This window comes from Stenella coeruleoalba, assembly GCF_951394435.1.
Source record: "Stenella coeruleoalba genome assembly, chromosome: 3".
Taxonomy (NCBI): Eukaryota; Metazoa; Chordata; class Mammalia; order Artiodactyla; family Delphinidae; genus Stenella; species Stenella coeruleoalba.
The window spans coordinates 119,582,701-119,604,245 of NC_137148.1; the positions used below are offsets into that span (position 1 = coordinate 119,582,701).

Genomic DNA, 21,545 nt, shown 5'->3' on the forward strand with positions numbered 1-21,545 from the left:
TTCAAACCCACAAGGAATTAAATTATTAATTAGAAAAAATTAAATTAAATTAAAAATTTAAAAAATTAAATTAAAAAAATAAAATTAAAAAGGAATTAAAAAATTTTATTAAAATTTTTAAATTTTAGAATTAAAAAATTAAAAAGGAAAATAATAAGTGCTGGTAAGGACGTGGAGAAACTGTAACTCCCACACATTGCTGATGCGATTATAAAATGGTGCAGCCACTGTGGCAGTTCCTTAAAAAGTTAAACATAGAGCTGCCATATGACCCAGCAATTCTACTCCTAGGTATCTACCTAGGAGAAATAAAGACATATAGTCACACAAAAACTTATACATGGCAGTTCATAACAGCATTATTCATAAGAGCCAAAAAGTGGAAACAACCTAAATGTCCATCAACTGATGGATGGATAAACAAAATGTGGTGCATCCGTTCAACAGACTTTTATTCAGCCATAAGAGGGAGTAAGTACTAATTGATATACACTATAACATTGATGAGCCTTTAACACATTATGCTACGTGAAACAAGACAGACACAAAAGGCCATATATTATATGATTCCATTTATGTCAAATGTCCAGAATAGGCAGGTCCACAGAGACAGAAGGTTGATTAGTGGTTGCCAGGGGGTTTCAGAAGAAGGGAATTGGGAGAGACTGCTAACAGGTGCAGGTTTTATTGTCGGGGTGATACAAATGCTCTGGCATTAGATAGTGGGGATGGTTGACTCTACTAAATACCACTGAATTGCACTTTAAAAAGTGGTTAAGTTTACGTTATGTGAATTATGTCCGTGGTAATAACAAAAAAGAAAAATGTTATTAAAAACCAAAAACATATGCTTTCTATTTTCTTTGGAATGTTGCTACATTGATACAGATCAGCTAAAAGAATAAAGCACAAGAGTTATTCCATTAATATTTGTTTTATAAGAATACATGTGTTCCATTCTAGGTGAGAAGTTAAGGTTCATTTAGATTATGATCAAGAGTAGTTTAGAGGGCAAGGGAGGGCCAAGTTTAAAGGACCTGATTGTTAAGAGTCTGTTGACTAATTTTTAAACTCCCACATGATAATTCATCTGCTCATTAAAGCAGCACTTTGAAAAAACAAAGTTTATTACAACTTTATGTTGCACTAATTCGTGGGTCAAACACTGTCCCAAAGTCACAAGTTCGTCCTTTTGAGAGATGTGCAGGCTCTGGAGGGCACTGAACAGCTGTGTATCTGGGGTTAGCCCATGGGGCCCCGTGATTACTGGCTCCCCCAACATGTTTCACAGTGAAGTACCTCGCTTGTTCTCTGGGTGGTGTATCCATGTTAGTAGGTGGAGGATTTGACTTGTTCATGGGGATGTAATTCATAAATCGTACGGACCCCGTTTTGTTTACCAAAGCAGACCTTTTCCTCCATTGCTGCTTTCTTTGAAGGAGTTCAAAAGTTGGATGCTCTCCCCTGTGAACATTTCTAACCCTTGAGTAAGAGCCCTGGTCCACACTGTTAGAGACAAGGATTTTCATTATTTAGTGGGACAAACTGTGTTCTTCTGAAACATCCCACTTCAGATATGGCTGCTTTCTTTCCTTCTTTTTTTTTTTTTTTTTTTTACAGGAGGATATAAATAAGGATTCTGAAGCACTTTGCATATTATTAGGTAAGGATGATTAATCATGTTTGGGGACTGCCCTGATGGTGGGGTGGGGTGGAAGGAATTACCCTCATAGTTTGACTATGAAGTTCACTTAAAATAGATGCAAAGTCACTAAAGGGGCAGAATGGCAGATAAGACCAGATGCAGAGGGAAAAGAGCGTTGGCAAAACAAAACTCAGAACTGCTTTCTTAGGCCCCATCTGGGAGATAACAGGATTTGGGAATTCCTGTTTTAGCAGGAAGGCCATGGCCAGGGTAGAAGTGGGTGCAAGGCTGTAACCAAAGGACTTTGTGAGGTGAGGACCGGCCGGCGATATCACTCTTCTGTGAAATGGTTGCACCTTAAAACTGGATTTTCTGCCTTCCTTTCCCTCGTGGATTTAACGTCCCCTAGCAACCTTCTGAGCATATTTGCCTTCTTTGGGACACCATGTTGTAGCAGTTAAGAGCCCCGACTCTAGTTTGTACCATGTGGTTCAGTTCCTGGCTCTACCGCCCACTAGCTTTGTCATCTTACAAGTTACATAACCTCTGGCTTTCTCTGTAAAGGGGGCTTAACCACGGTTCCTACCTGCTAGGCTTGTGGTGAAGATGACACAAGGTAATCAGGCTGAGTGCTTCATACCGTACTCAGCACATGTTAGTAGACGCCAACCATCAGGATTATTGTTATGTTATTCCAATGTAGGTATGTCGGTGGGGACAGCTCACTGGTGGCAACTACGGTTTTCATTGACAGTCACTAAGCTGGGCTTCTGACTTAACACGTTTATCATTTGAACTTAGTGTAAGTCTGACAGGAAGAAAGAGATGTGGGCCGACAGATTCGGGGTTCCGATACTGCCTTGGATTAACGCGAAAGCCGCGGCAAATTCACCAAGGTTATAAATGCTGCCACATGAGGCGCCTTGGGGTCTGGCTGTTGATACCATCTCAGTCAGAAGCTTGCTCTGAGTTTCCATAGGAGGAGGCACTACAGAGGAAGTAATCAAGGGCGACCAGTGGTTCACATGGTGATTGAAAACTGAAATACTGGTCGACTGAGGGCTTATTCATACCAGATCATACTCTTTCCAAAACCCTATGAAGGCTTCCCTTCTGCTCTTCGGGTAAAAGGAAAACTTCACGCTGGGGTCCACAAGGTCTTTCCTATGGGGCAATTTCTGCCTTTCCAGCCACGTGGTACAACTCTTCCTTGCTTGCTGTGCTCCAGTCCAGGGGCTGGCAAACTACAGCAAAGTTTCCTAAGGTTGCACTGGGATATAGCACACGCATTTGTCTGCACACTGCCTAGGGCTGCTTTCATGCAGCAGTGGCAGAGGTGGGCAGCTGAGACCGAGACTACAAGGCCCACGATGTCACATGGTAACGCCTACCTGCAGGGGATCTGGGACACGGGGTCCACTTGTGGGTCCAAGGAGAAATGGTTTTGTTCATCAGCTAACAATTTTTGCCATGAAAACAAAGCTATGCTCTTGGTGTGTGTGGGGGGCGGGTCTTGAAATTCCCATTGCCCTTACCATTCAATTTAGCACGCCATTCCCTACCAGGTCCCTGGGGCACACTGCAGAAATGACAACTTCCAGGTGCACATTTTGAAAAACACTGATTTTACTAATTTGCTTGGGCCTTTTGAATAAAGTTACCTCGGTATTCTGGTAACATTTGTAACTGCATGATATAGACATACTCATACCACCAGTGCTTTAAGAACATTCAACGGGAAGCCAGTGACTTCCAAACAGCTTCACCCTGAGTCTAAACCCACTGCTTAATAGTAAGTTACAATGACAATAATAGTAACGAATGCATGCTACATGCTTTAAAAGCATGATCTTACCTAATCCTCACCTATGAGGTGCTTTTATTACCCATTTGATAGATGAGGAAATGGAGGAAAAGAGAAGTTAAGTAACTTGCCTAAGTTACATAATAATAAGTAATGAACGATGGATCCAGAAATCAAAATCAGCCGTCTGAGGCAGAGCACTGATGAATTCACTTAGCTCTATAAGCACATTATATGGTTAAACGAATGCTTCACCTTGTGTAGGAGTTTACCGTTTACAAAACCGATGAGGTTATCCTTATTTTCTAGATAAGGAAACTGAGGCAGGTAAGTTAAGTGATTTGACAAGGTAATGTATCCACTTTAAGATAGAAGAATGTTAGGAACTGGGTATCTGGATTCCTCCCACCAGAAACAAAAGCTGAAGTTGAACCATGTGCTGCTGCCTGTTCTCCAGCCCAGTCACCCACCTAGAACCTGGTACCACATTACAACCGGCTGTTCGCATGACATTATACCCACAAATGCCAAATATCTATCCCTTGAGAAAGAAGTTCTGCTCCTAAGTATATGTCCTACCTCACTAAGAATAAGAGAGGCACTGTGTGCTAATAAAAAACTAGAAAGCTCCCTAATCTCAACCAGTGGGAGAATGGTTAAATAAATTATGTTGCATCCATAAGATGGAATGCTGCCATCATAAATCACGATTTCCCCTTAAAGGAAAATGACATTTTTTCTTCTCAAGCTAGGACAGGTAATGAGAACTAACAAAGGGTCAAAGAGGATTTTTGCATGTGAACATGCAGGTTTTGGTTAACTCTGTATCTATTTAACACAAAGAATATGCGATACCTGAAACATTGTGGTCTATTGTTATTTAATAAACAAACCTCTCTAAAAAACCCCCATGATTTCCTAATTACCTGGGAAAATGCTTACAATAAAATAATAAGTATAGGTATACTTATTGTATTATACTTACTAGTAATCCATATTTATATATACATATATATCGGTATGTATAAATTGTGTGTATAAAACACATATAGTACTGTCTTTTAAAAATATATCTTTACTGGGGCTTCCCTGGTGGTGCAGTGGTTAAGAATCTGCCTGCAGGGCTTCCCTGGTGGCGCAGTGGTTAAGAGTCCGCCTGCCGATGCAGGGGACATGAGTTCGTGCCCCGGTCTGGGAAGATCCCACATGCCGTGGAGCGGCTGGGCCCCTGAGCCATGGCCGCTGAGCCTGCATGTCCGGAGCCTCTGCTCCGCAACGGGAGAGGCCACAATAGTGAGAGACCCGCGTACCGCCAAAAAAAAAAAAGAATCTGCCTGCCAATGCAGGGGACACAAGTTCGAGCCCTGGTCCAGGAAGATCCCACATACCGCAGAGCAACTAAGTCTGTGCGCCACAACTACTGAGCCTGCGCTCTAGAGCCTGCGAGCCACAACTACTGAAGCCCGCGCGCCCTAGAACCCGCATGCCACAACTACTGAGCCCATGTGCCACAACTACTGAAGCCCACGCTCCTAGAGCCCGTGCTCCGCAACAAGAGAAGCCACCGCAATGAGAAGCCTGTGAACCTCAAGGAAGAGTAGCCCCTGCTCACCACAACTAGAGAAAGCCCGAGTGCAGCAACGAAGACCCAATGCAGCCAAAAATAAAAATAAATAAAACAAATGAATTAAAAAAAAATCTTAATGTATTTCATGCCTTTATATTAGATTATGTTTTCTAAAATATATTAATTTATGCTAAATAATTTCAAAGGAAATGCATTAAAATATTAACCATGGTTATCTCTCAGAAGTGGATGACAGTTGATTATTATTTCCTTCAGCATGTTTTTCTGTAATTTTCTACTTCCTCCAATAAAGATATATTACTTTTATGAGGAGAAAAGTTTCACAATGCATGTTATTTTAAGGAAAGATGTTGGTAGCCTATATTTCACAGCCTATCTCCTCAACCAGGTCCCACCCTGTTTGGGAGTGTTGAGCATTTACATGCAAACACTAAAAACACATTCCCATTCTGAACTTGCAGATAATTCTGACTTCCACTTAGGAACTCACAGTTAACCATTAGTATCAGCTAAACAAGTCCTGAATTCAATCATCTACAATGTTCCTTGAACACAGATGGGGGGAGAAGAGAGGAGGTTTTAGTCTTTGTGGCTTCATGGGATGGACGGTTGGTTGTCCTTTCAGGGGAGAAGAGGGAAAAGGTTCAGACGTGGTTTAGGACGACAGAGTCCAGGACCTGGCGTAGACTGTGGCTCCGGAGCTTCTAGGAGGGAACTAGTCCACTCCCTTTCCCAATGTATTCATTTGTCTCTACTGATTTTCAATAGAAGGGCTTTGGAACCTCCCGAGAAAAGACTGGAATCCTGCCCACCAATGCACTGCAAACCAACATCTGCAAAACGAGGTGCTCCCAGGTGGAGGACATATTGTAGAGGAACAGGAGCCTCCAGGGAAGAAGGAAACTGGCACTGCAATTCCAGGAGTAAAGGCTGACAGTAGCGGAGAGTGGGAATTACAGGGAGTCTCTCAACTGATCCCAGAACTTCTCCAGATTCGGGCAGCCTGGGGCATGTTTGCAACCTTGGAGAAAGGCACAGTGGGTGTGACTTGGGAGAATGATAACCCTATAACGGTAGAAATACATTGGCGCTCAAGCAACTTTGCAGCGGGTCCCCTAGCTGAGTGTACTACAGCAACGACATCCTCTGACTTTGAATTCCAGTTATCCTGGCTTGGGCACAGAGACGACTCTCCCCGAGGAGATGAGAGCAGCTGCAAGGGTGACAGCAGCAGAGTTTCAACCTTGGAGACGCAGTGCTCGGGGAGAACTGTCAGGGTGGGGGCTGACAGTGCCCTGCTTGGCTCTCACACCTCCTGTGGGGAAGCCCTACCACGAGCCACTGTGACCTCTGAGGTTGAGCAAACGTGCCGTGGGACTTCTGGCTGAATGTCACCCCGAGCGTCCTCCTCTTGCTTTGCTGAGCAGGGACGTGATAAGAGCTTCCAGTTTAGGGAACTGGCAGGTATTCCAAATTCACCAGGATTGCAGGTGATGGTCACTGTAACAGCCACGGGGATGGGGACAGACTTCTAGCCCCGAGGAGCATCTTTGGGGAAGCGTCAGAGTCTCAGTCCATGGATTCCCGCCATGGTGGGGACAGTCAGCCAAATTATTTCTGATCACATGTCAGTATCCCTGAGCATTTCCAGAAATATTTAGGGGAAAAGAACTTTGTAAAAGGCTGAGGTAATGTAGGGACACTCATAACTAGCGAAGCGTGAGATGCTTGGGGGGAGTTTGTTTAAACAAAGCAAGCCAAAGGGGCTATTAAGGCATGCTGTTCTCCATGAATTCAACATTTTTCTGAAACAGTTTGGTTTCCGTAGCTACTTGTTGCAATTATTTCAAGGAGGTGCCCTTCTAGGACTGCATTATTATTAGATGAGAGAGACACTATGACGTGAGGCAAATCTGGATAATATTTCACAATAGACAGAATGTATTTTTGGAGGTTCTCCCTGCAAGGGATCTTCTCAATCTGTCCACAACATACTCAGCAACTCCCCAGCTGTCGCATCCTCTGCCCCATATTCATTCTTTCCTTCCTCCCATTCAAACTTAAGTCAGCTATAATGGCAGAAAGGCAACCTGATATGAAAATTCACCTAAAATGGCAAATGACCGACAGTAGCTTGAGTCAGAGTTTCTGTTTTAAAGGAGTATGTCTGGGGTCCACGATGCCTGAACAGGGAAGAATCAGACTAACTGTGAAACCCTTTCATCATGAGAGGCCATTAGAGCGAGACTTTTGGGCAGGGGAGCTTCCTGGAATCTATTAATAATACCCCAAAGTCAACTCAGCTGACTCATAAAGTTAACTCTGAAGGTGCTTATGACGTTAACTAATCATCATAATCCCTAAGCCTGAGATGCCTAAATTCTAGAGTTTTGTTCAACACCTCCTTTTGAAGTGAGTAGAGAGGAAATGACCACCCCTAATTCTCAGCCAACATACTGAGGACCTGAGAGGGCCCCTCACGGGCCCTAAGCTCTCACCTAGCAATGGGTGGAACCAGGACTAAACAGAGAGTCATCTCGTTAGGCTGAAAGGCCGGGTGTCCAGGAGAAGGGTGGGTATTCCTTGGCCCGATGGGTATCCTGGAATATGAGGTTGTAAGAGATTGATAGCACAGCTAAGTTTTCTGATCTGCAAGCCTCTTTCTCTCATACCCCATCCCCACCCTTCAGCCAATCCTGCAGACTTCACGCTTGAGAACCTGCGTGGAAACGACCACCTTCACCAGGCCCTCTGTTCCACCTCCACCCGAGGATTCACCGTCTCTCATTTACAGGATAATTTTCAGCAACGGCTTCCTGACTGCCTCCCTGCTTCCTCTCACCTCGCTCCAGTCTGTGCACACACCAGCCAGAGGGATCTTGTTCAAACTGTCAGGTCATGGCAAGTCCTTGGCTTAAAACCCTTTATTGCTCCCTGTCTCACTCAGTGTCAAAGCCAGAGGTGACCCCCTGGCCCCTGGCGGCCTTGCTGGCCGCGTCTCCCCACCACCCCAGGTTCTGTGTGCTCCGGTCATGCTGTTGCTCAAATTTGCCAAGCACCTTCCTTTCTAATTGCTGTTCCCCTGCCCTGAGTCCCCCAGATAACCACATAACGAGCTCCTTCCCTTTATTCAGACATCTGTTCAAACGTCATCTCCTCAGAGAAGCCTCCCACCCACTCCATCTAAAACAGCCCCCACCCAGCATGCTTTACCCTCTATGTTTTCCTTTTCTTCATAGCACTTTCCACCTGATGCACCATATATATGTTAAAAAATGCCTTGTCTGGCTCTCTTATCTAGCACCATATGAGTTTCGTTATATCCTCATTGCTAGAATAGTGCGTGGCACCTACTTGCTGAGTAAATGAAACCGAGAAACTCAGAGCGACACATTTCTTTTTAGATAAGAATGTTTTCTTCCTTTTCATTTTAAACTACCCAGCTACACGACATCAGCCCTGTGATCAATTTTTTTTTTTCTTCTGAAGCTCTGACCTCTGGGTGGCCTTTAGCAAGTAACATGACTTTGTTAGAACTCACTTTACCCACCTGTAGAATGGGAATGAAAATACCACCTACCTCCCTTCCCTGACACTTGACTGAAGCAGCCTCTGACACGCCTTCTTTGTTCTTTGAGGGAAGGAGCCACACACAAGAAAATTCTCCCCATGAAGTTACAGTTAAAAGCCCCAAGAGGGTAGGAGCTGTACTTTGTTTCTCTCCATTCTTACACAAAGTAGGCCTCCATTAAGTGCTTATCAAAGTTAGTATCTGTGGGACATAAATTGCACCTGCTTCTGCAGCCCTGCTCACAGAAGCTGGCCCCTTTCTGGGCTAACACTCAGAAATAGCAGAAGAACGAAATCTAGCTTAGTAGTGACGCAGATTCCTTTTTCCAGAGGAAGCCAACTGCACAGGCCTTGATGGACAAATGGTGACCATGGATGTGTTGTTTGCTTTGAACGTGGAGCAGGGAATTTCACAAGATGAGAAAAATTCAGATCAGAGGATTCTTCCTCTCGGCTGTAACTTTTTTTTTTGGAGTGACCCTGGTTAATACCATGATTCTCTTAATTTGGGTGAATTTCCTTGTTCAGCTCAGAGCTACTGATTCAGCAGATATTCCCAGAGTCAGACCCTAGTGGAAACTAACATGTGACGTCTGGTGCCAGGCACTTCCCCATGCTCAACAAGCGTTTATAGATGAGTGCGTGGATATTCACACCACACTGTTTCTATCTTCACCTCTTTGCCTTTCTTTCTTCTTCTCTTCCCTTTCTGACTCTTTTTTATTCCTTCCCCATTTACGCCCCAGTGCTCCTCTGAGACACGTGGGCATTTTATGGTTTTGTTGGTCTTGACAGATGACTGACCTTCCAAAGCCCAGTGATTTGGTATCAGAAGATCTAAGTTTTTACCTTTTCTCCACGTTCTAAAGAAGCGTGCTGTAGTTTCCCCAGCAGAAGTGAAAGTGATCAGTGGGCGACTCAGATGTCTGCACAGGCACAAGAATGAGGGGGAGAGGGGTTAAGACAAGAGGAAGAGGGGACTTTTGGAGGGGCTGAGAGCAAATCCCCACACACGCTCTGACTACCCAGTGGAAAGAAGTGAAATCCTGTGTTCCAGGGCAATATTGCCATTGTTGATAATTCTCTGTCATCCAGCAGAGGTGCCAGGATAAAAACTTCCATTTTGATTTTTATACATTCATTTTAACAACTGGGACTTCCTCATTTGCCTGAGGAGGAGGTATACAAGGGTGCACAATTTATAGTCAATTTGAAGATGAAGAAAATATTAGCATATCTTTTGTTGCCCCTAAAAACACAATACCTAAATTAGCACAGTGCCCTGACTGCCATCCCGTACATGCATTTAGATTGTAAATGAGCTCCATTTCAAGCACATTTGTAACGGTTGCGAAAGTGAGGGACCGATTATGTGGCCATATTGATACTAATGATGGTGACGCCCAGAGAACTGTCCCGGCCTAAGAACACCCACAGTGCAACCAACAATCATGGCTTCAGTCCCAATCAGAAGGTTTTCATTCAGTCCTAATCATAGTGGAATCTGTCAAGTGGATTTGTTTCCAGAAAGCTTGCTCGACACAGGTCAAATGGCAGAAGTTGCAAAAATGTCATTGTTTTACATAAAATATCTGCAGAAATTACACCTAGAAACTGTTGCCCTTTTATCCCGTTAACTGGCATATACAAAGTAACAGCCAGGTCAAATGGTTACCATGGTGGCAACGATCATTTTATGGTACATTTGTAATTGTTCTAAAACAATGAATATGAAATAAAAGTGACCAGAATTAAGAGGTGATGTTTTGCTCAAGAAGGGGAAAAGATGAAAAATTCATTAAGAGCCTAAGAAGAAACTGGTTCTAAGAAACGTGTTATTGTATTTGTTGAAAGAATATCGTCAAGGTCTTTATCCTTATTATGTGGCCCCACAGAACACAGCTTCTTTACATTTTAGTCTTAGCTTCCACAATAGTGCTTGTTTATTTTAACCTTATAGAAACTGTAGGTTTTTATACATTATCATATTTTCTTCTTTGCTTTGGTTGGTAAGGAGCTCAAAACCAAACTTATAGACTATCTCTAATGACTCTGCAGAACTTCATGTTTGCATTTGTTTTTCTTTCTTTTTCTGAGGGAGGTGAGTGGTTGTGTATTAATTTTATCCTTCACTTTATTTTCTTATCAATATTTCCTCTTCACTCTGTTTCCTTCACTTGTTTCTTTTCTGCTTTTCTATTATATATATTCTTAAAAGCTATCATACAAGGATATGGAGCATGAATATATAAATAACTCTGGTCTCAAGGTGATAAATTTAACACATCCAAGTCATCATCCTGGTGCTACTATTTATCCTATCTTGCTATCTTTTTAGAACAATAAATTTAGAATGCTGTCCTCCTTCTTGAAGTTATAAAAACATTTTTCTGAATTAGCATATACTGAACTTAGGTTTTCCTCTTAGTCTTTTAAATTTTGTTCTCTCTTTTTTTATCCTTTGCCTCAAAATAAATTAATGTGAACTATTACCTTAAGTTCTATTAGTCATCAGCTTGGGGACATACTGCTGCTACACCGGCTACACTTATTTTTTTTAATTGTTCCGAGAGGGGTGATGAATCTATCCTGAGCCATCACATTCTTTTACTCTCTCTGTCTCCTTGCATTTACATCTTTACTTTCCAACTCAACTTATCTATTTATTATTTGGCCATTTCATATTCTCTCTCTCCCTCTCTCTCTCCCTCTCTCTCTCCCTCTCTCTCTCCCTCTCTCTCTCAACAACCCCCCCACCCCAACCTTTGCCTAGCTTTTTCCCTTTAGCTCTCTTTTTTTAAAAATGAAGTATAGTTGAGTTACAATGTTGTTTTAGTTTCAGGTGTACAGCAAAGTGATTCAGTTATATATATATTCTTTTTCAGATTCTTTTCACTTATAGGTTATTACAAAATATTGAGTAGAATTCCCTGTGCTATACAATACGTCCTTGTTTGTTATCTATTTTGTATATAGTAGTGTGTATATATTAATCCCAAACTCCTAATTTATCCCTCCCCCCGTTCCCCATAATCATAAGTTTGTTTTCTATGTCTGTGGGTCTATTTCTGTTTTGTATATAAGTTTATTTGTATCTTTTTTTTTTTTTTTTTTAGATTCCACGTATAAGCAATATCATATGACATTTGTCTTTCTCTGTCTGGCTTACTTCACTTAGTATGATAATCTCTAGATCCATCCATGTTGCTGTAAATGGCATTATTTCATTCTTTTTTATGGCTGAGTAATATTCCATTGTATATATGTACCACATCTTCTTGATCTATTCCTTTGTTGGTGGACATTTAGTTTGCTTCATTGTCCTGGCTATTGTAAACAGTGCTGCAATGAACATGGGGGTGCATGTATCTTTTCGAATTATGGTCATATGGTAGTTCTAGTTCTAGTTTTTTAAGGAACCTCCATACTTTTCTCCACAGTGGCTGTACCATCCCTTTATCTCTTTCCCCATCCATTCATCCATCCATCCATCCATCCATCCATTCCCTTCTCCTTTCCTTCATCTCTCCCTCCCTCCCAAGTATGCTTCCCCAGTTTAAAAATAACAACAGAAGCTCATATACAATCAGGCCATGAAAACATAAATAAAATTCTAGAAACTATAGGAAAGGAAGAAGAAACATGTATAACAAAAATCTAGTTACAATGACAGTCAAACTCAGTCTGGACTCTGTAAGCTCATATGAAGGGAAAATCAGAATAAATTCTGTAAAGCCTAATGGCAGACAACTTGTATTAACATATTGGCTGTAAATATAACTGGACCTGGGGTGGCTGGAGGTAGAGAAGAAGAGGGTTGCAGTGGATTTTGAAGATTTATGTGATTATATAATGGAATGAAGGTAATGAGACCGTATTGAAATCATCCTGACTCCTCCCTTTCTTTCATACCTCACATGCAGTCCGTTAACAAATTCTCTTATTTCTAGCCTCAGTATATCAGAATCTGCCACATACCTCCTTCCCCAGTACTATCATGACACAAATCGTCACCTCCTGCCTAGAATGGCATTGTCCCTTTTGGTGGGTCTGCCCCTGCCCTTGCCCTTCTTGCTGTTCTCGACCCAGCAGCCACTGTGATAGTGTGAAAATGTGGGTCACGGCCCTCTGCTCAAGCATCCCCAGTGTCTTGTCTTTTCACCTCACTCACAGTTAGAGTCAAAGTCCTTCCAATGGCTACTCAGCCCTACAAGCTCTGGGCACCAACCTCTCTGAGCTCTTCCCCTCACTCACAGTGCCTCCGCCACTCAGCCCAAAGGTCTCTCCTCAGGTTTGTTCCCTTTTCCTGAAAGATGCCTCAGATAAAGTCAGCCCTCAGTACCCGCAGGTTCCACATCTGTGGATTCAACCAACTGCCAATGGCAATTCGATCGCTTTACATAAGGGACTTGGGCATCCATGGATTTTGGTGTCCACCGGGGATACTAGAACCAAGGGACCATATACCTGTGTCTCACTCCTTCTCTCTTTCAGGTCTTTGCTCAAGTGTTTTCTCATCAGAGAGTCCATCTGCCTTGGTTCCATATCATCTTACTGAAAATTAAGGCTCCTTTACTACCCCTGCCCTTTCTAGCCCCTTGTTTCATTTTCACAGTAGCACTTATTACTTCCTAACACACCATATGCGATCATACCACTTTATTTATGGTCTATCTCTGCCCACCCTCCCACCCGAGTGCCGATTCTGTGAGGGCAGAGTTTTTAATCTGTGATGTTTATGCTGTATGCCCAACACCTAAAACAGTACCCAGTGGGTACTTAGCTCAATACATATTTGTTGAATGAATGGATGAAACTAAATACTCTGACAGCATTGGCACCAATTCTAAACAGCTAAGATAATATAGCACAGTGTCATCCAAAATAAATTAATAGAATGAAGCAAGTTCCCCATTGCCAAAGTAAAATAGAAAGTTAGAGCAATAACTGGGTCATTTGTAGAGACATGGATGGACCTAGACACCGTCATACAGAGTGAAGTAAGTCAGAAAGAGAAAAACAAATATCATATATTAACGCATATATGTGGAATCTAGAAAAATGGTACAGAGGAACCGGTTTGCAAGGCAGAAATAGACACGGATGTAGAGAACAAATGTATGGACACCAAGGGGAGAAAGCAGGGGGCAGGAGGAGGCGGGGTTGTGGTGGAATGAATTGGGAGATTGGGATTGACATATATACACTAATATGTATAGAACAGATAACTAATAAGAACCTGCTGTATTAAAAAAATAAAATTCAAAAAATAATAAAAATGGGCTTACAGAAAAAATAACTGGTTATTTAGGGCAAAGGGATTTTTTTTTTTTATACTGTTAGAGGATCATAGAGAATCATAGGAGTGAAAGAAATCTGAGGTCTCACTCAGTCCTGCCTCCTGACAACAAGAATGAGGGGCACATTTACATCAAGTGAAAGGGGATCTTTTCTGTGTTTAAGGGCATTTGGAGAAATACTATGGTTTTCCAGTCGTTCATAATTTTTCTTTTTGATGTTCAACCATTCACCATCCACTCCCCTTCTTAGGAAAGTCATATCTCGAACTTAAATCACACTCACTGAAATGAAAAGCCAACTGCAATTACATCCACCTCCCGCTTCTCTTTCTCTTTAACTATCTGTTCCTAAACAGCAATAGACAAAAGCACAATGTTTCTCAGGTACCTATGGCACAAAATCAAAATTCTACCAAATAGTAATGAAGACTTTGGCCTTTTCCCAAGTTATTTCCTTTGAAATACATTTTTCTATTACAGGTTGCAAACAGCTTTCCCTTTTAATTTTTTTTTTTTTAAAGTAGGAAGGAACTGCTAGCTCATTTGTTTTTTTGGTGTTTACACATCATAGGTTAAATTCTGTTATGACAATGTGTTACAATTTAATAAAATCACATGGGGTAAGATTTTCTGGTCTAGCAAAAGGCCCACTTTGGGCTATAATATTATTTATGTTGGAAGTTGTTGGAAGTCAACTCAAACAAATAGCAAGTTTCCAGTGAAACAAAATGTGAGAGAAGGTATATTAGACTGCAAGTCAGGAGACTGGGCTGGAATCTGACTCTCATGCGGTTATGAACATGCTGTGTGAGCTTGAGGGAATTTACTCATCCTTACTGGGCTTCAGCTTTTCTTCCTGCAAAAGGAGAGCTTTAGATTTAAAGGAACTTTGTATTCCCTTTCATCCCTAGGATTTATGATTCTTTGTATAATTGAAATGAATTTAGCCTGAAGTTTTATATTTTGATTTCTCTTTCCTCCCTGCCTCCCCCACTTCCTTCTTTTCCCTCCCATCTATCCATCCATTTACCCATCCATCCATCTATCCTCCATCTTTACTTATATTTTGATTCTCTTCTTTCTTTCCTTCTATTCTTTTTTGTTTTTGTTTTTGTTTGCGGTACGTGGGCCCCTCACCGCCGCGGCCTCTCCCGCCGCGGAGCACGGGCTCCGGATGCGCAGGCCCAGCGGCCACGGCTCACGGGCCCAGCTGCCCCGCGGCATGTGGGATCTTCCCGGACCGGGGCACGAACCCGCACCCCCTGCATCGGCAGGCGGACCCCCAACCACTGCGCCACCAGGGAAGCCCCTTTCCTTCTATTCTTTCTCCCTTTTTTACCTTTCCATTTTCTTTCAATAACTTTCTTTTCTACTTCTTTCTTTGTCTTTTTTCCTATTTCTTTCCTTTGCTTTTATTCTGTCCTTTCCTTTTCTCTTTGTTTATTTTCCCTCTCCCTCCTTTCCAGCTTTCTTTCATCCTTCTCTTTCTTAAATTCTTTCTCTCAGCAGCAAATCACTCAACATTTCAACAAATCCATAAATTAGCGGTAGTTTTATGGGCTGGTGCTAACACCTATTCTGATCAACCAGGCATTGCAAACTGATGTGAGTGCTGATAGGGTGGCTCAGGCCTTGCATGGAAAGTAGCCAGATCAGCACACGGCTATCGTTTAATGAAGCCAGAGACTAACAGGAAGTCTTCTGCAAATTGCCTCACAAATTATACAGTGGTTCCCTGCCTTCTTGTTATTGGCACGAAATAGATTTGTGAAACTAGGCTTAACATCCAAATTCTTTCTCTGTTATAGGAAGTATCAAAGCTACCTTTTTAAACATAACAGTGAAAAAATAAATTTTTACAGAAAATGCCATAAACAAAGAAAGTATAAATGACAAACTTGGGAAATACAGTATAATGACAGTCAAAAGGTCTAATTTCCATAATATATAAAATGTTCTTGCAAATTATTTATATATACACACGTTTCAATAGAAAATGGCAAATTTTATGGATAATTCACACAGAAGGAAATAAAAATGGCCAACAGACATAGGACGCTCAACCTCAAGAGTTAAAGAAATTCAGTTTGAAAGGTCATTTTTTCGAAAGAAAATTTTATTATTTTTAACAAAGTGTAATGCTTTAAATTAGCCTGAAGAATAATATTAGTATACATTTTATCAACTTTTTTTTAAAGGAACATAAAACTATTTACTGACCACTGTTCACCAGTATTTAAAATACAGTAAACAATATGTAGTTGAATAATATTCTGATTACTACAAAGTTATTGTTTTTCCTGGCTTCTGCTGCACCAGTAACCCAAAATACTGAGACGATTGAGCCTACATGTAAGGAATGGGTTGGGGTAAAGTTTGAAAAAACATGAAGGTCAAGTTTAGATTAGAAAAGTTTGTTCCCTCGTTTATTCCTGCAGATCCTAAATTGCCAACATCTCTAACCATCTGATTAGGTTTCCATGAACAAGGCTGAGACATTCCATGTATCACAGTCTTTCAGTAAACACAGCACGGGGATTTCAACTTCTTATAAAAGAATCGTTTGCCAAAAGGAAGCTTTAAATATCCATTTAACTAAGTCTTGCTTGGCTAATTAAAACATACCAGAAGTTTTCTAGTTTTTTCATTTGGGTCGACAGAGATAAAATTTTCCTTTCAGGGGTTTTACATATAAAACTGCCTTTATATGATGGTAGATATGGATGCAGATTCTGATAGGGCTGCTTTAAAAAAATATCCAATTTAAATTGTTTACATTAATTTGTCTAATTAATTACAAAATTATTTAATTTGAAAGGTTAAGACTTAAATTTTCAATTTAAGTTGAAGTGATTTCTTATATTGCTCAAAATGACAGAATCCCAGAAACATGGGCTTATCCATGGTTGTGAAAGGCTGGTTTTGTTTTGGTAAATGTATTTAAACAATAAGCAAAAAAAACCCCAAACCATTTACATACGTATTTTATGTATACACCTACAAAAAACCCAGAATGGTCCTTAGGCATATATGAGTTAAATGCAAATTCGAAATTCTGATTAAGTAATGACTATGGAGATTCTCCCCAACATTTAGAAAAGCTGTTCTCTAATGCAGAGGAAATAATATACCGTGGTATCAAATGTTCTTTTTTGCTAAAGGAAGCAACTACAGAAAGCTTTTATTTGTTCAAAGTAACCAGTGCTACAGATGCAAAAAAAACAAAAACAAAACCCCCCAAAAACCCCACAACTTCCCCAATACTACTTCAAAACGAACATATCAAACTTGATTTTCATTAGAATGTAGTTATTTCTTCACACTAATAAATCAAAAAATATATATATATATATAAAGCAATGCAAACAATTATTGAGCTTCATCTTCTGGACAAGAATGCTAAGTTAGTCTCTCTTCATAAGAAGCAATTACAATCTGAGGACACTTCATATTTGCCTCTTTTGCCAGCACCAAGTTCGCCTCATCTGAATCTTTCCATTTTGTGAGAAACGTGAATTCTCCACTGCTGTCTGTGGCACCAGTTATCGCTCTGGGTCGAGACCTCTGGCTAAACCTCTTGTTTTGTCAGCAGCATCTCTTTTTTTCTTTGATTTGCTATCATCAGATTCACTGATGATATCAGTGATATCAGATAAAGATTTTCTTTCTGTTCCATCTTTTTCTTGACCAGCTTTTTGAGAATTAAGAAATGCTTCAATTAGCTCTGGACAATCTAAATTTTCTTCGGGTTCCCAGGTATTGTCTGCATCTGTAAATCCCTTCCACTTCAGGAAATACTCCACCTTCCCATTCACTACATGATGGTCCAGTACTTTTTCTACCACAAATTCTTCAGGTTCTGCCTCTTCGACTTTTTTAGTCTCTCCATTCTGTTTCTTTCCCATTTTTTGCAATATAGTTTTATTGGAGGCCATTTTTTATTGCAGACTTGAAGAGCTATTATTCACCGCCTCCGAGCCGCTCTGGGTCCCGGGTCTGCCGCGTCTCCAGCCCTACACGCCTCAAGCTCCAGCCACATCTGAGGGGGAGGGGGCTGGGGAGCTATTTTTCCTTAACTTTTTTAATCTTGCCATGCACACTTTTTTTAATATACATTTATTTATTTATATTTTTGGTTGCGTTGGGTCTTCGTTGCTGTGCACAGGCTTTCTTTAGTTGCGGCGAGTGGGGACTACTCTTCGTTGTGGTGTGCACGCTTCTCACTGCGGTGGCTTCTCTTGTTGCGGAGAACGGGCTCTAGGTGTGTGGGCTTCAGTAGTTGTGGCACACGGACTTCAGTAGTTGTGGCTCACGGGCTCAGTAGTTGTGGCTCACGGGCTTAGTTGCTCCGCGGCATGTGGGATCTTCCCGGACCAGGGCTCGAACCCATGTCCCCTGCATTGGCAGGCGGATTCTTAACCACTGCGCTACCAGGGAAGTCCCTAGCCATGCACACATTTAAATGTGACTTTTAAAAAGTATTGTCTCTCAGGGGGCTTCCCTGGTGGCGCAGTGGTTGAGAGTCTGCCTGCCGATGCAGGGGACACAGGTTCGTGCCCCGGTCTGGGAAGATCTCACATGCCGTGGAGCAGCTAGGCCCGTGAGCCATAGCCGCTGAGCCTGCGCGTCTGGAGCCTATGCTCCGCAACGGGAGAGGCCACAACAGTGAGAGGCCCGCGTACTGCAAAAAAAAAAAAAAAAAAAAAAATTGTCTCTCAATCAACAATTTTGCCAAATTGTCTCCCCTTCCTGTTCTCTTAAAAATGTAAGTTATAAAGAAATGGGGTATATTTTTCTAAGTAATGTTTTACTTAAGCCCAATTCTTCAGACTGGACTGCCAATTATTCTTCCCCATTTCCCATCCCTACTGAAATACTCAGAATATTAGGTATCACTGCCATTTTTCAAATATATGTTTTAAAACTTAATGAAACAGGAAGGAATTGGGTCACCTTTGAGATCCCCTTCATGTTTCTCTTGCTTAGTCAGTACAACGGCAAGGTAAGGTCACAGGATTTGGAGTCAAACCGAACCTGAGTTTAATCTTTGCTCTGGTATTTAGTTACCTATATCTGATATCTAAGTTTCTTATTCTCTTGAACCTTAACTTGCTCATCTGTAGAATAGGACTAATACTGGCATGTGTTTCACTATTCTAAGTGATACCAGGCATGTGGAGCACTTAGAGTAAACAGAGTAACAGAGGACCAGATAAATACACTGCTGACACAATGATGGTGATAATGATGAAAGCTTAAGATGACGGGGGTGGGGATGATGGTGATAATGATGAAAGCTTAAGATGACGGGGGTGGGGATGATGGTGATAATGATGAAAGCTTAAGATGACGGGGGGTGGGGATGATGGTGATAATGATGAAAGCTTAAGATGACGGGGGTGGGGATGATGGTGGTAATGATGAAAGCTTAAGAATGTAAGAGAACTGATCAGAACTATGAGGGGAACTCCAGGTCGTATCTACTTAATTTAGAAGGAACAGATGGAATGTCACCTAAATGCTAAGAAAAGAACTTTGCAACTTATTCAAGGTTTGAATCTAAGTCCCTTGAAATCTCACTGAGTCAGTATAATACAGAATATCTCATTCTGGTAAAGAGCCAGGCTTTAAACTCTTTCATCAATTTAAGTACAGTAGAATGAGGGAAACAGATGAGAAAAGAGAGTGAGAGTAGTCAGAACAGTAGGGGAGGCAAACACACATTCAGGTCTATGTATAATTTTGACACAATATGGGTCAACATCTAATAATATTTCAAAGATGATGCAGGTAACCTTGACAACTCAGCTGATGCAGGCACTGAAAGAATAAGAGATTCACAGGGAGACCCAGGAGAAAATCTGGGCCATTTTCTTGGTTGACTGATGGCTCATAGCTTTTACTCTGTAGAAAATTTGTTATAACTTGTAAAGCGGTCTTTTTTAACTTAATCAACAAATATCTATTAAACGTTTGTAACATGCCAAGACACTGTGCTAGGTCTTGGGGACACAGAGACATTCCCTTGCCACGAGAAGCTTCTCAAGAAGGACATTCCCACTTACAGCCAGCTAGAATGCAACCCCGCACTTCAACCTCACCCAGGAACCCTGCAAGTCATGGCTTATTAGTGCAATTTTATCGACCAAGGTAACTGAAGTTCAGAGAAAATACAACTAGAAAGGGCCAAGGCTAACATTTCAACTTCACTCTGCCTGGGCTCGATTCTCAGAAGAGTGACAAAAATGAAGTGATTTATTTTGATTGGGATAATGCTAATAATGAGAATAAAAACAGGCTAGGTTTGTTGCAGCCGCTACAGCAGCAAAAAAAAAAAAAAAAAAAAAAGCTTCTTCACACCTCAGTGGCTCAACACAATTTCCTCTCTCCATCATGCTACATGTCCATGTAGGCTGGCAAGGGACTCTGACATGGAGCCACTGAGCTCCACCATCTAGAACCGGCAGCCTCCTCAGTTGCAGAGGCAGAGGCAGAGGGCATGGAGGATTGTCCAGTACTGACTCTTGAGGGTCACTTCCAGGTGCAGCTCACTGGCCAGCCCTCGTCACATGGCTTTACTCAGGGGTGGGACGAGGCTGAGAGGAGTGAAGCCCTTAGTGTGACACCTAAGGAGGCATGGGCTCTCTGGGTCATGCAAACACAGGACTGGCACTGGTGTGACCCCAAAAGCCAGTGGTTCCTTATATTTTTTACTTTAGGCAACTTACTAGTTTCACCTTAGTGCCAGTCATGGCCCCCACCTAACTGATAGGAGGCTGGGAAATGCAGGGTCTCTCATGTTTGGGAGGGAGAGAGAAGGTGGATACTGGAGAGGACTAGGAATGTCTAGTAACCTGGGCTTGAAACCTCACCCTCATCTGTGAGGCTGCCTTCTGCTCCTTTTCTCCCTGCCTCTCTAATCCAGGCAGTTGCCAAGCTTTGGGATTTTTTTTTTTTTTACATCTTTATTGGAGTATAGTTGCTTTACAATGGTGTTCTAGTTTCTCCTTTATAACAAAGTGAATCAGCTCTATATATACACATATCCCCATATCTCCTCCCTCTTGCGTCTCCCTCCCTCCCACCCTCCCTATCCCACCCCTCTAGGTGGTCACAAAGCACAGAGCTGATCTCCCTGTGCTATGCGGCTGCTTCCCACTAGCTATCCATTATACATTCGGTAGTGTATATATGTCCATGCCTCTCTCTCAATTTGTCACAGCTTACCCTTCCCCCTCCCGCTATCCTCAAGTCCATTCTCTAGTAGGTCTGTGTCTTTATTCCTGTCTTACCCCTAGGTTCTTCGTGACATTTTTTTTTCTTAAATTCCATATATATGTGTTAGCATACGGTATTTGTCTTTCTCTTTCTGACTTACTTCACTCTGTATGACAGACTCTAGGTCTATCCACCCAAGCTTTGGGATTTTAACCAAATATAGCAAAAGCTGTATGTCAGATGCTTGCTGTGTGCCAGGTATTACACTATCCATGCTTATGCTCATCAATGCATTTATTCATTCCTCACAACAGCCCTCTGAAGAAGTTCCTATGGGTGGGATGGGAGGGAGGTCCAAGAGGGAGGGGATATCTATAGCTGATTCACTTTGTTGTATAGCAGAAACTAACACACCATTAT

General features: G+C 41.7%; 1 protein-coding gene and 1 pseudogene across 11 annotated transcripts in view; both read right to left on the reverse strand.

The window, feature by feature from the left end:
• Positions 1–21,545, reverse strand: part of NR3C1 (nuclear receptor subfamily 3 group C member 1) — an 807,313-nt gene that overhangs the window by 158,262 nt on the left and 627,506 nt on the right. The window lies entirely within an intron of this gene.
• LOC307184464 (chromobox protein homolog 3-like) lies at positions 17,091–17,842 on the reverse strand (annotated as a pseudogene). The gene has a single exon. The product of its transcript is annotated as a chromobox protein homolog 3-like (transcript).